The sequence below is a fragment of the Callithrix jacchus genome, chromosome 4 (genome assembly GCF_049354715.1).
Source record: "Callithrix jacchus isolate 240 chromosome 4, calJac240_pri, whole genome shotgun sequence".
Lineage (NCBI taxonomy): Eukaryota > Metazoa > Chordata > Mammalia > Primates > Cebidae > Callithrix > Callithrix jacchus.
The window spans coordinates 3,537,752-3,551,198 of NC_133505.1; the positions used below are offsets into that span (position 1 = coordinate 3,537,752).

General features: G+C 40.5%; 1 pseudogene; it reads left to right on the top strand.

Annotated features, from left to right (window-relative positions):
* The first annotated feature begins 11,948 nt into the window (after positions 1 to 11,948).
* LOC118152726 (large ribosomal subunit protein eL19 pseudogene) lies at positions 11,949 to 12,585 on the top strand (annotated as a pseudogene).
* Positions 12,586 to 13,447: the final 862 nt, after the last annotated feature.

Consider the following 13,447-nt stretch of genomic DNA (forward strand, 5'->3'; position numbering starts at 1 on the left):
GTTGGAGGCCAACATTCAAATACAAAAAATGCATAAAATCCATGCAAAATACTACATAAGAAGCCCGTCCCTGGAACAAATATTCATCACATTCTCCAAGGTCAAAATAAAAAATATTGAGGACAGCTGTAGAGAAGAATATGTCACCTAGGCAGGGAAACCCATTAGGCAAACAGCAAACCTTTCAGCAGAAACCCCACAAGCCAGAAGTCATGGGTGTCCTACGTTCTGCATTCTTTAAGAAAATAATTTGCATCCAAGATTTTTTTATCCAGCCACATGAAGCTTCATCAGTGAAAGAGAAGATCCGTTTCATTTTTCATTAATAACAAAAAAGAAAAACAAAATGAGATCCATTTCAGACAAGCAAATCAAAAGACCAATAATGAGTTCTAAAGCTGAATCAGTAATAAAAGGCCTACCAACCAGAAAAAAACCCAGAACCCGTTGGGTTCACACACAAAATCTCCCAAATGTACAAAGAAGAGCTAGAACCATTGCTACTGAACCTCTTCCAAAAAACTGAGGAGGAGGGACTTCTCCCTAAGTCGTTTTACAAGGCCAGAATCATCCTGATACAAAAACCTGGCAGAAACACATAAAGAAAACTTCAGGTTCAAATCTTTGATGACTATTAATGCTAAAATTCTCAACAAAATATTGGCAAACTGAATCCAACAATACATCAAACCACTAATTTATAAAGATCAAACATTCTTTACCTGTAGAATGCAAGGTTGGTTCAACATATTCAAATCAGTAACTGTGACTCATCACATGAACAGAACTAAAACCAAAAATACCAGGTTTAGTTGGGTATAAAGACTGAGGGCACATTGTAGAGACTAAAGATCTGGGCTTTTCTAAAAGAAAGTATTGGAAGAAGAAATTAATTACCTATAATAGAGAAGTTCAATTGGAATAAAACAATTTGATCAGTGCAAGAGAGGTACAAAAAATGGTGCCATGTTCTCCTACTGGTACATTATCATCATCTAATTCAGCTCACCTTGGTATCTCTGAAATGACACTCAACATCGCAGAGCTTATATCCCAGATGGTCTAAACCTTTTTCTCTTATGCAACACTTTAAACAAATGAGATTATGCTGAGGTAGCAGTCGGCACCCTTATAGAGTAACATTATATACGAACTCGCTAGTATGAGGGGAAAAAAAAGCTGTTTGTTTTGTATGAGTAAACACTCTCCTAATGGTTGTTTTGTTCTGTTGTTTGTACTTTAGGTTCTGGGCACATGCACAGATCATGTGGAGTTGTTGCATATGTACTTACATGGCAAGGTGGTTTCATCTATTTATGCTTTCTATGTGGATAATTATGTTGTCTGCTTGTACAATTTTTAAAAATTGTCTTGTATTTATTTAGAGAGAAAGTAATAAACCACTATTTTATGTGAATATAACATTTAAAGAGAAGTCACATGGAGAGCATGATATTAGAACCCCAGTGAGCCAATTCATAAAGGTGCAAAAATTCTAACACTAGAAGATAGAAAGTGGTCACTTTGGACATAAGAATTAAAACAGCAACAGCTCTTCACACTAACAAAGTATACAATGTGCCCTCACCACTAAAGGTCACCACTGAAGTACAAATGGAGTCACCTTTTTTCTTTTTTTCTTCCCCCACACCATGGAGGCTCCTATCAGGAGAAAGAGGGCAACTGTACATGAAAGGAGGTCACACCTTTCTCATTTACCCTTTGTACTACTGAAGGCACAATTACAGCCTGCTTTTGGGAGAGAGGGTTTTTTTTTTTTTTTGAAACAGGGTCTCCCTCTGCTGCCCAACCTAGAGTGCAGTGATGCAATCATTGCTCACTCCCGCCTCGACATTTAGGGCTCAGGTGATTCTCCCACCTCAACCTCCCAAGTACCTGGGACTAGAAATGTGCACCGCCATGCCTGGGTCTCCCAAAGTGCTGGAATTACAGGCATGAGCTGCCATGCCAGGCCGAGAATAGAGCTTTGAACCAAAGCTTTAATGTGAGCACAATGAAACATTAAGAAATGAGTAATTTTCTAGCAGCACAAGTAACTAATACAGTATGAACCTGGATTGTGATATCCCAAAGTGCTGCACCCGGCCATAACATTCTAAGTAAGACAGTATGAGAGTTGTGGTTTACTGCCCTTAGTTATGGAGAAAGACTATTCTGTTTTAAAACAAGTAATATCTAAAGAAATGTGCCTAAAACCTTTAAGGACTCTTTAAACATATATAAGTTTTTCCTTTCTCAAATTGCTTGTCTGTGGTCTTCCATTTATACAGCCTACCTGTGTGTGTTTTCTAAAATAAGATATTGAGGGTTATATGGATATCAGAGGAGGAGGATTTAAAAATCTTGCTTACATAGCGAGCAGTGCCTAAACACTTTTCTGAAACCTCCTGGGGGAAAACATTTAAGACTCTCAAGATACATATTTCCTTTTCTAAGACAAAATGTGAAATTTACTCTTCAGTTAGGTCAAACATAGTCTTGAACTGGCTTTGTAAGGTAGTACAACCCTTAAAAAGTGCAATTAGGAACATATCTTTTCTGACAGGTATGGGTAGAAACAACAGGGCTCTTATTAACAGTTGCTTCCACAGTTTAAACAACATCAGTGTCCCTCTAACCAGTTCAGATTTCAGTTGTTATGGTATATTAGAGGACAAACTTCACAGGCTAATTCTGTAGACCACTCATCACTCTGTGGATTGCATATACATATCATTAGTGACCAAACTCCTCTTTCAAAAAGGTGATTGGTCACTGTGTATCTGTTCACACAGACAACAGAGTGCGGTCACCTTGTTTCCCAGTTATAAACCCATGTGGTTGTTTTACAAACCTGGATAATCAAAAGATGAAATTGGGCAGGAAAGAGGAAAAGTGGTAATGCTGGAGTGAATCACGCATGAAGTGCAAATGGGCTGACTGAAGAAATTACTGACCGTAGGAATACTGACACTACTGCCATGGAGAGACTCTAGGTGAGCATCCGAGGAGACTACGAAGCTGGGGCTACTAATGTAAGTGAGGAAAAAGACACAGATATCCTAGAAAATTTACATGGAGAAAAACTCACATCTAAGGAACTCACAGATCAGTGATGACGTAAAAAGCTGGAAGGAAAAATTAGTTCAACCATTGTGGAAGACAGTGTGGCGATTCCTCAAGGCCTTAGAAATAGAAATTCCATTTGACCCAGCAATCCCATTACTGGGTATATATCCAAAAGACTATAAATCCTTCTACTATAAGGACACATGTACACGAATGTTCATTGCAGCACTGTTTACAATAGCAAAGACCTGGAATCAACCCAAATGCCCATTGATAATAGACTGAATTGGAAAAATGTGGCACATATACACCATGGAATATTATGCAGCAATCAGAAATGATGAGTTTGTGTCGTTTGTAGGGACATGGATGAATCTGGAGAACATCATCCTCAGCAAACTGACACAAGAACAAAAAATCAAACACCGCATATTCTCACTCATAGGTGGGTGATGAAAAATGAGAACATATGGACACAGAAAGGGGAGTACTAAACACTGGGGTCTATTGGGGGAAAAGGGGAGGGCCAGTGGGAGGGGGAGGTGGGGAGGGATAGCCTGGGGATAAATGCCAAATGTGGGTGAAGGGGAGAAGAAAAGCAAAGCACACTGCCATGTGTGTACCTACGCAACTGTCTTGCATGCTCTGCTCATGTACCCCAAAACCTAAAATCCAATAAAAAATTAAAAAAAAAAAAAAAAAAAAAAAGAAACCAGACACTAAAAAAAAAAAAAAAAAAAGCTGGAAGGATTACAATGTTGGTGGATTGTCAGAGTCCTAAGTTTGGATCCGTTTCTGAGGCATAGAAAACACGCTCACCCCTTACTATACCAGGAAATGTAAAAGGCCCACACTGTTCAAACTACTCTTAAAAAGACTTTTACAATAAAACACTCTAATTCTAAACAAATATTTTTCTGTATTTAAATTTCCATATACATTTATCACTGGAAGTAAGAGATTTTTTGTCCTGTTTTTTGACAAAATGTTTTTAAAGGTCACAGAACTTTAAGTTTTCTGTCAGTTATCAGGATTGCTTTGCAGTTTGTCTCCAGCTATCTTCATAGTCCTGTATTACTGTGAAAAGAACCACACATGTACTTCAGCTGATGCATTTACTGCTTTGGTTGATGCTGAAAGTGTAAAAGCTGCTTCATTCGGTCCCATGTGTGACACTGTACAATATCTTGTACCTCACATCTGGAAGGTTGGCCTCACTACAGCCTTGAATACATGTGTGGTGAAATTTGTCAACTGTCTATCCCAGGATAAAAATAACTAAAACAAAGCATTTTGAACCTGCACACAGGCTATCTCGATCAACTAGTTATTTGCCCAAAAGAGCAAAAAAGCAGCCTGTATTTCCATATTCATATTTGAATATGGAAATATATATATATATATATATATATATATATTAGATGGAATTTCGCTCTTGTTACCCAGGCTGGAGTGCAATGGTGCGATCTCGGCTCACTGCAACCTCTGTATTTTGGGTTCAGGCAATTCTCCTGCCTCAGACTCCCGAGAAGCTGGGATTACAGGCACGTGCCACCATGCCCAGCTAATTTTTTGTATTTTTAGTAGAGACCGGGTTTCATCATGTTGACCAGGATGGTCTCGATCTTTTGACCTCGTGATCCACCAGCCTCGGCCTCCCAAAGTGCTGGGATTACAAGCTTGAGCCACCGCACCCAGCCCAATATGGAAATAATTTAACATATTCTTTATTCAACAAAGTTTTAGTGAGCAATTTAGAAAAGTTTGATGAGAGGCTGTGCCTGCTACATAGTACTGCTTATTCTAAATCCCTAGGGATTGGGCTACATCTCAAGTCACCATCTGTGTGTCTACAACATGCCCTTTGTCACTAACATTGGGTCATGAATACTTCAGAAATGAGTAGTGCCCAAGGGAGTATACGCTGACAAAGGGCAGGAAGCTGAAATAACTGATTATCTGCTTTGTTTGAACTTCTCTTCAGAAGAGCAGCTTTTGAGGATTAAAAATTTCTGCTTACTGTCATTATAACATGGGATTAATAAGCACTTTGAGTCTCTTACCTACCATGCTCTTGGTATGCTATGTGAGGCAATGACCAGTCTCACACATTTAATAGACTACTCATATAATGCTTTAATTGGTAATGACCTATAAAATGTGAGATGGAAAAAAAAATCACAGCTTCTCAAATGACCTTTGTAGGTTAACCAATTGCTTAGGTTTCTGACGAATCATAATCTGTCCCCATGCATCTTTTCTGGGCCCCACAAAACAAGAAGGTAGACTATTTTTTTGGCTGCCTCCGAAAACACAGAGGTCTTTCTTACCCCAGCTCTTGCTGCTTTCTTCCTGGGAGGAGCAGGATATTATCATTTCTCATCTTGCCCCCAACTACCTGTTACTAAGGCAGAGTTCCAGGCAAGTGCAGGTGAGGGGTGAGGGCTCCCTTCTTCTGCTCAGCCTGTGCTATGCCACAGAGGAAATTGAAAATACTAAGACCCTCATCACTCTTCTCCCACCACAGCTTGTGGGGTGATGGTTTCATGTCAGAACAGGTAAGCCAAGGCGACCCCAGTCTGATATCACACCCCTGCTCCCCCAACTCCACTGAGGACACAGCTAGAGCAGACAAGCTTGGCATAATTTTACCTCCAGCTCCAGAGCTGTCTCAGAGATTCTGCCCAGGGGAGATGTAGGCCATATAAAAGGTAAATTCTAATCTCTTCTCCTAAGAACTGACTTCATTTGCAATAGAGAGTGGAGAAGTTCCAACCTGAGGGTGCTCTCTGGTGAAAGGCAAATGATTCATGGTCTAGGTGTAAGGACAATACTTTCTACACAGTAGAACTGGCCAGCTTGTCTGCAGGAGAGAACTGCAGAATAAAAGAGCTGGGAGAAGTCCTGTTGGGGTCAGAACAAATCTCAAACATAAACCTCAGAAACTGTGTCTCCAAAGGAGTCACAATTTGATTGGGTTAGTTTGTAAAAAAACTTTATGCCTCAGGGAATTGTTGAAAACAACAGAATAATCAGCAGGCAATTAGCAGAGTTAAACAGCTAGGAGTCAACAGGGAAAGAAAGAAAACTGTACCAATATGGTTCATCCCACAGCCATCCAGGGTGACTGTGGTCATACCCAAATCTGCACCTCCCTAAGGAGCAACAGCAAAGGCTTAACACTGTGGGGTAGGGGTAGGGAGTAAAGGGTGGGAGAAATAGACATCACTAATCACTGAAAAATAAGCAGGTAATGAAAACAAGTCTTAGAAGGAACGCCAGGACCCAACGGGGATAACAGTTTATTATCTAAAATGTCCAGTTTCAAAACATTATTGTTAGCTGATGGAGAAAGAGCAAAGTATGACCAATACACTGAAGAGAAGAAAGCAGTAGAAACCGCTTGTGAGAGTAACCAGATATCATATTTAATCACAAAACACTTTATGACGGCCATTATACAAATATGTTCACAGAACTGAAGGAAGCAGTGATTTAAGGGTTAAAGGAAGGTGGGCTGACAATGTGGCATCAACAGAGACTGTGAATAAACAGAAATCATAAGACAGAACCAAATGGAAATTCTGGCATTGAAAAGTACATAACTGAAATAAAGCATTTACCGGAGTGGCTCAAAGTGCATTTGAAGGAGTGAAAAAAAAAAAACAAAAAACTTGAAAATAGACTGATCGATGAAGCACAGAGAGAAAAATAATATGAATCAATAGAAAAATCAACAGAATCTCAGAAAGAAAATGTGGGAGATTATCAAATACATTAACATAGACATAATGGGAGTATCAGAAGGGGAGGAGAGAGAGAAAAAGGAGGAGAAAAAATATTTAGAGAAAAAATATAAAGATTTATAAAGTAAATGCTCATAAACTCTCACCCAGGACTGTGCTCCTCACCTACTGTGAGGTGACCAGTGTCACAGTTTGGCATGTACTTTCCACTATACATATATTCAGTTTTAAATATAAAATGATATTTCATTTTTTAAAGGTATCACAATTTATTTAGCTATTTCCCTATGTAACCATTTCCCTGCCAGATTTTTAACAACTATAGTTCTGTTTATCTAACTGACATTATGTTACATTTATTCTCAACCACATTCAGCCCTATTTTTGAAGACCACAGCAGGACTTGCATTCAAACAGGTTTAATAGACTTCACTGTCATTTGTAGGACATGGATCAGCCCAATTTGAATATTTATGTGTGTGGCATTATAGTGAGAAAGTAAGAAGCATGAAAAAGATTAAATGTTTCAATATGTCATTTGGTTCATCCTGATTGTCCATGTATCAAGTGTGATTTTGAAAAAGGTTTAGACTTTGACTGTATGGCCCAGAAAAACAGACTATGGATTTTCAGGTCTGGGGTTGACTTCTAACTCAGTCACTTTTCAGATAACCTTGGCCGGAACATAGTGCTAGGTAGTAACCAATCCCAACATTTCAGTGGCATACAACAGTAAGGACTAGTTTAGCTCATGTGTCGGTGGGGCAGCCTGTGTGTTTGTTGAATGGGGGATAGATTGATCTAGGCATGGCTCAGTGGTGAGGACTCTGTTGTATGTGTCTTTTGGCACCAGCAGGCTAGACTGGTGATGGCAGAGGGCCAAGAGAGCAAGTCCAACGCAAAAGCACATTCTAAGCCTCTGTTTGCATCTCATCTGCTAACATGCCATCAGCGGAAACAAGTCACACAGCTAAACCCACAGTCAAAGGGGCCCTGCAAATTTACATGGCAGAGGACAGACAGATGGTTCTATTGCTGGGGAGGGAGTAAAGATTTGGATCCACATCACTGTCTATTGTAGTCAACTACTAGCAAGTTATTCTGTGTTGTGTGAAAGGAGGAGATACCATCTACCTTGTGTTTTTTTGTGAGTGTTAATTGCAGTATTTTATGCACATCCCTTGTCGTGTTATACATAATCAGTGGCTGTCAATTCCTTTACAAAAGCTATAATGGATATTATAATTCTTTTATGTTCACCATCTTACACAATGCTTACCAAACTGATAACATTTGAAAGTGTGAAATAATTAACAAATTATTTTCCTAATACACTAGAAAAATAATGGATTTTTTCCTATTATGTTCCACTTGCAAAAATATTTTTGCATAGTTGAATCCAGAGTGTATGGCCATTTTGGATACTGCTATTTTATATTTTCTTCTATGAAAACATTATCTTAAGTTCTTGCACTGCTTTTCCACGGATCCCTTCTTGAGGTTGTGTGATAGTTTGTCATTTGTTGGACAATAATGAGGGAAACTATTTCATGGCGAGGTTTCAAGGCCTCTTTTTTCTCCTTGTCTCAGGGCCCTCTGCCACCACTCTCTTAGATCAAGGTTGTTTATTACAGTTCGACTTGTTTATTACAGGCAGGACTTGTAAATAGAGAACCCAAAATCCACAGAATATACATTCCTCTCAGCACCACACCGCACTTACTCTAAAATTTACATATAATTGGAAATAAATGAATCATCAGAAAATACAAACATTTACTTTGTAGTTAGTTCTGCGGTATTCCAGGCCATATAACAGAAAGTGGCAGCTTTATCCATATTGAACAAAAATGACCTCCATGATGCATTTTTAGGCGAACATAAAGACATGGTAACAAAGAGCTAGAGCATGTGCTTCAGTTTGGGAAAATTTCTGTATATTCATAAATAATATGTTAATGTGTATATAGTAAAGATAGGTGCTATCCTTATTTTACAAACAAGAAAACAGATATTTAAGCAGCTTAAAAAAATAGGATCTCACACCTGTAATCCCAGCACTTTGGGAGGCTGAGGCGGGTGGATCACGAGGTCAAAAGATTGAGACCATCCTAGTCAACATGGTGAAACCCCGTCTCTACTAAAAATACAAAAATTAGCTGGGCATGGTGGCATGCGCCTGTAGCCCCAGCTACTCAGGAGGCTGAGGCAGGAGAATTGCCTGAACCCAGAGGGCAGAGGTTGCGGTGAGCTGAGATCGCGCCATTGCACTTCAGCCCGGGTAACAAGAGCGAAACTGCATAAGAAAAGAAAGAAAGAAAAAGAGAGAGAGAGAGAGAGAGAGAGAGAGAGAGAGAGAGAGAGAGAGAGAGAGAAAGGCTCATAGAATTAGTGGCGGCATACTGTGACTTCAATTTGTTTATCTGAACCCAAATCACAAGCCCTTTCCAATACAATACATTTAATTTCTGACTAGTCTTATGCAGAATAGAGTTGAAGTTTTAAAATGCTATTAGTAGGCCTTGCAAATATATTACAATGTATTTATGAGTTTCATGAAGGCAGGTACCCTACAAAGCTACCTTTGTGTTCCCAGTGCTCTGCTATGGCACACTGTGGAAAAGATTTTGAAAGAATAAAAAGCAATGCTGCATTTTTGTGTGCAATCAATGAACATAACTTCATTAAGTGAATAAATCAACCACTAGTTTTTTGAACCATCACAAGAGTAACAGAGTGTCTTATGCTTTCTGCAGGCCAAATGGAACTTTAGTTCACTGGCTAATTATTACATTTAAGCCTCAAACTTGCATATCAAACTTTAGTGAGTGTTTATCATCACCTGTTCTGTGCTTTTAATGGAAAAAACTATTCATTGCCAATAATAAATTTTAAGTCTTATGCATAGCATAAAATTGTCCATTATTACTTTATCTGAAAATTCTGGCCAGTAAACTTCCCCTTATTTTCAGGTCATTCCTACAAAGATACAGTGGGTCAGATATCTGTTCATGTGACATCACGGCCGCCTCAGGAACAGGCGATCATAGAATCACTGTAGAAGATATACTTGGGTCTAGATAAATCAAACAGCCTAGTAAACTTCTGCAGAAATACTGATATCAGCAATGTAACTTTTTTGCATTTTAAAAAATATGCATAATTCTTTTAGAGCATGCTCAAAATTTCCAAATAGAACCCAAACTTTTGGTTTGAAATAGAAAAATATGAGTAGCACTGATGTTTAGTCTGCATTATTCAAAATATATAAAGACACCGATTAAATTTCCAAACTTACTGTAACAGACATTTGTAGTAGTTACCATGATGTTAACTGAACCATCATACTTTACATATTAAGTCAGCATGTTCTTACAGTTCATGTCATATATTTCTTTTTCTATGTGATTTCCAACAACTGCCTTAGAGTTTTGTTTTTTTTTTAATAACGAGTGGCTCACTTTGTTGGTTGTGTATGTAAAGACAGCCTAACTGCAGGGTCATTTCAAAGGTGATATTAAGACTTCTGGCAAGATGGTCAAATAGGAAGAGCTCTGGAGTGTAGTTTCCAGTGAGAGCGACACAGAAGGGGAATGATCACTGCATCTCCAACCGGCGTACCAGGTTTATCTCAATGGGACTGGTTGGACAATGGGTGTTGCCCAAGGAGAGCAAACTGAGAAGGCCTGGGGCACTGCCATACCTGGGAATTGCCACAGGCTGGAGGAATCCCCCTCCTACCCATTGGAGGCCATCAGGGACTTTTCTGGCCACTCTGGTACTCGGGTTCAGATGCTGTGTGTCTCCCATGGTCTTTACAGCCCGTAGACAAGGAGATCCCTACAAGGCTGACAAGCACCACAGGGTTCCAACACAAATCTGGGGGGCATTTCAGCCAGCACTGTGAGATTCCAGCACAAAACTGGGGGGCCATTTTAACTGGCATCTGGAATGCCTTTGAGACAGAGCCACCCACTGCCCAGAAAACAAGGGGACTGAAGGTAGGATGCCAAATGATCTAGCTTGGCAGGTCCCACCTCCACAAAGACCAGCAAACTGAAACCCACTGCTTTCAAACTTTTGCAGACAGCACAGCAGTTTAATCTCAACCTGGGAGACAGTCAAGCTCTGTGAGGGAAAAGATGTCTGTCAATACCAAGGCAGCCTTCCATTACTGAAACAGCCTGCCATTACTGAGAAGGTCTAACCTTACCTGTGTAAAAAAAAAAAAAAAATCACAAGGAAGTTTACACAGCAGCTGGGCAGAGCCCACAGCAACTCAGCAATACCTCTGCAAGCAGACTGTGACTAGACTCCCTTTTCTCTGGACAGAACTTTTCTGAAAAAAGGCAGCAGCATGTCAGGGACTTATAAATAAAGCCCCATTTTTCCAGAACAGAGCACCTGGGAAGAGAAGTCATTGTGAGTTCCACTGCAGCAGACTTAAACATCTCTGCCCAGCAGCTATGAAGAGAGCAACAGTACTCCCAGCAAAGCACCTGAGCTTGGATAAGGGACAGACTGCCTACTCAAGTGGCTTCTTGACTTCCACATATCCATAGAAACACCTCATACAGGAGGGCTCTGGCTGACATCTGCTGAAATGAAGGTACAAGAGGAAGGAACAGGCAGCAATCCTTGCTGTTCTGTAGCCCCTGTGGGTGACCCCCAGGCAAGCAGAGCCTGGAGTGGACCTCTGGCAGTCCTGCAACAGATGGGCCTGACTGTTAGAAGGAAAACTAAGAACCAGAAAAAAATAACTTCAACATCAACAGCAAGGACATCCACTCAGAGACCCATCCAAAGTCACTAACTTCAAAGACCAAAGATAGATAAATTTATGAAGATGGGAAGAAACCAGCACAAAAAGCATGAAATCACCAAAAACCACAATGCCTCTCCTCCCCACAACTCCTTACCATTAACGGAAGAAAATAGGATGGACAATGAGGTTGACAAATTGCCTGAATCAGGCTTCAGAAAGTGGGTAATAACAACATTCTCTGAGCTAAAAGAACATGTGCTGACCCAATGCAAAGAAAATGAGAACCTTGAGGAAAGGTGAGACAAAATGCTAACTAGAATAACCAGCTTAGAAAAAAACAACTTGGAGCTCTTTCCTTTCACTGCTGCGGCCGCAGCCATGAGTATGCTCAGGCTTCAGAAGAGGCTCGCCTCTAGTGTCCTCCGCTGTGACAAGAAGAAGGTCTGGTTGGACCCGAATGAGACCAATGAAATCGCCAATGCTAACTCACGTCAGCAGATCCGGAAGCTGATCAAAGATGGGCTGATCATCCGAAAGCCTGTGACGGTCCATTCACGGGCTCGCTGCCAGAAAAACACCTTGGCCCGCCGGAAGGGCAGGCACATCGGCATAGGTAAGCATAAGGGTACAGCCAATGCCCAAATGCCAGAGAAGGTCACGTGGATGAGGAGAATGAGGAATCTGCACCAGCTGCTCAGAAGATACTGAAAATCTAAGAAAATTGATCACCACATGTATCACAGCCTGTACCTGAAGGTGAAAAGGAATGTGTTCAAAAACAAGTGGATTATCATGGAACACATCCACAGGCTGAAGGAAGACAAGGCCCGCAAGAAGCTCCTGGCTGACCAGGCTGAGGCCCGCAGATCTAAGACCAAGGAAGCACACAAGCACCGTGAAGAGCACCTCCAGGCCAAAAAGGAGGAGATCATCAAAACTTTGTCCAAGAAGGAAGAGACCAAGAAACTAAAGCTCCCCCTTTGTCTGTACATACTGGCCTCATGATTACATAGATCAGCCATTAAAACAAAACGAGGCTTTATCTGCAAAAAAGAAGAAAACAACTTGATGGGGCAGAAAACACATCATGAGAACTTCACAAAGCAAACACAACTTTCTATAGCCTAACGGATCAAGCAGAAGAAAAAATATCAGAGATTGAAGACCAACTCACTGAAATAAAAGGAGAAGGCAAGATTAGAGAATAAAGAGTGAAAATAAATGAACAAAGCCTCCAACAAATACAGGATTATGTAAAAAGACCTAATCTATGTTTGATCACTGTACCTGAATGTGATGAGAAGAACGAAATGAAGCTGGAAAACACTTTTCAGAATATTATTTAGAAGATCTTCCCCAACCTAGAAAAGCAGGCTAACATTCAAATCCAGGAAATACAGTGAACACCAGAAAAACATTCCTCAAGAAGAGCAACCCCAAGGCACATAATCATCAGATTCACCAGGGCTGAAATCAAGACAAAAATGCTAAGGACAGGCAGAAAAAGTTTGGGTTATCCACAAAGGGAAGCCCATCAGACTCCCAACTGATTTCTCAGCAAAAACCCTACAAACTGCAGTGTTCATGCCAAGGGCTTGAGACAGTTAGCGTGACTCGCCCATCTTGGCTGCTGGACCTATCTGCTCTCCCTCCACTCTCGAGGGCTGTTGAGTTGAGGTAAAAATAACTAAGCCACTGAGGCAAAAACAGAATGCAGAGTCCTGAAGGGCCTGCGGTTTATGAGGACATTGTGCTGACTGCTTCATATCCACTTTAGTCCCTGTGTAAGCAATAGGCTTGCTGCAATTGAGGTGCCTGAGAGGGGCAAAATACCCCTGCCCATATTTTCTCAGGAGCTGAGCCTTTA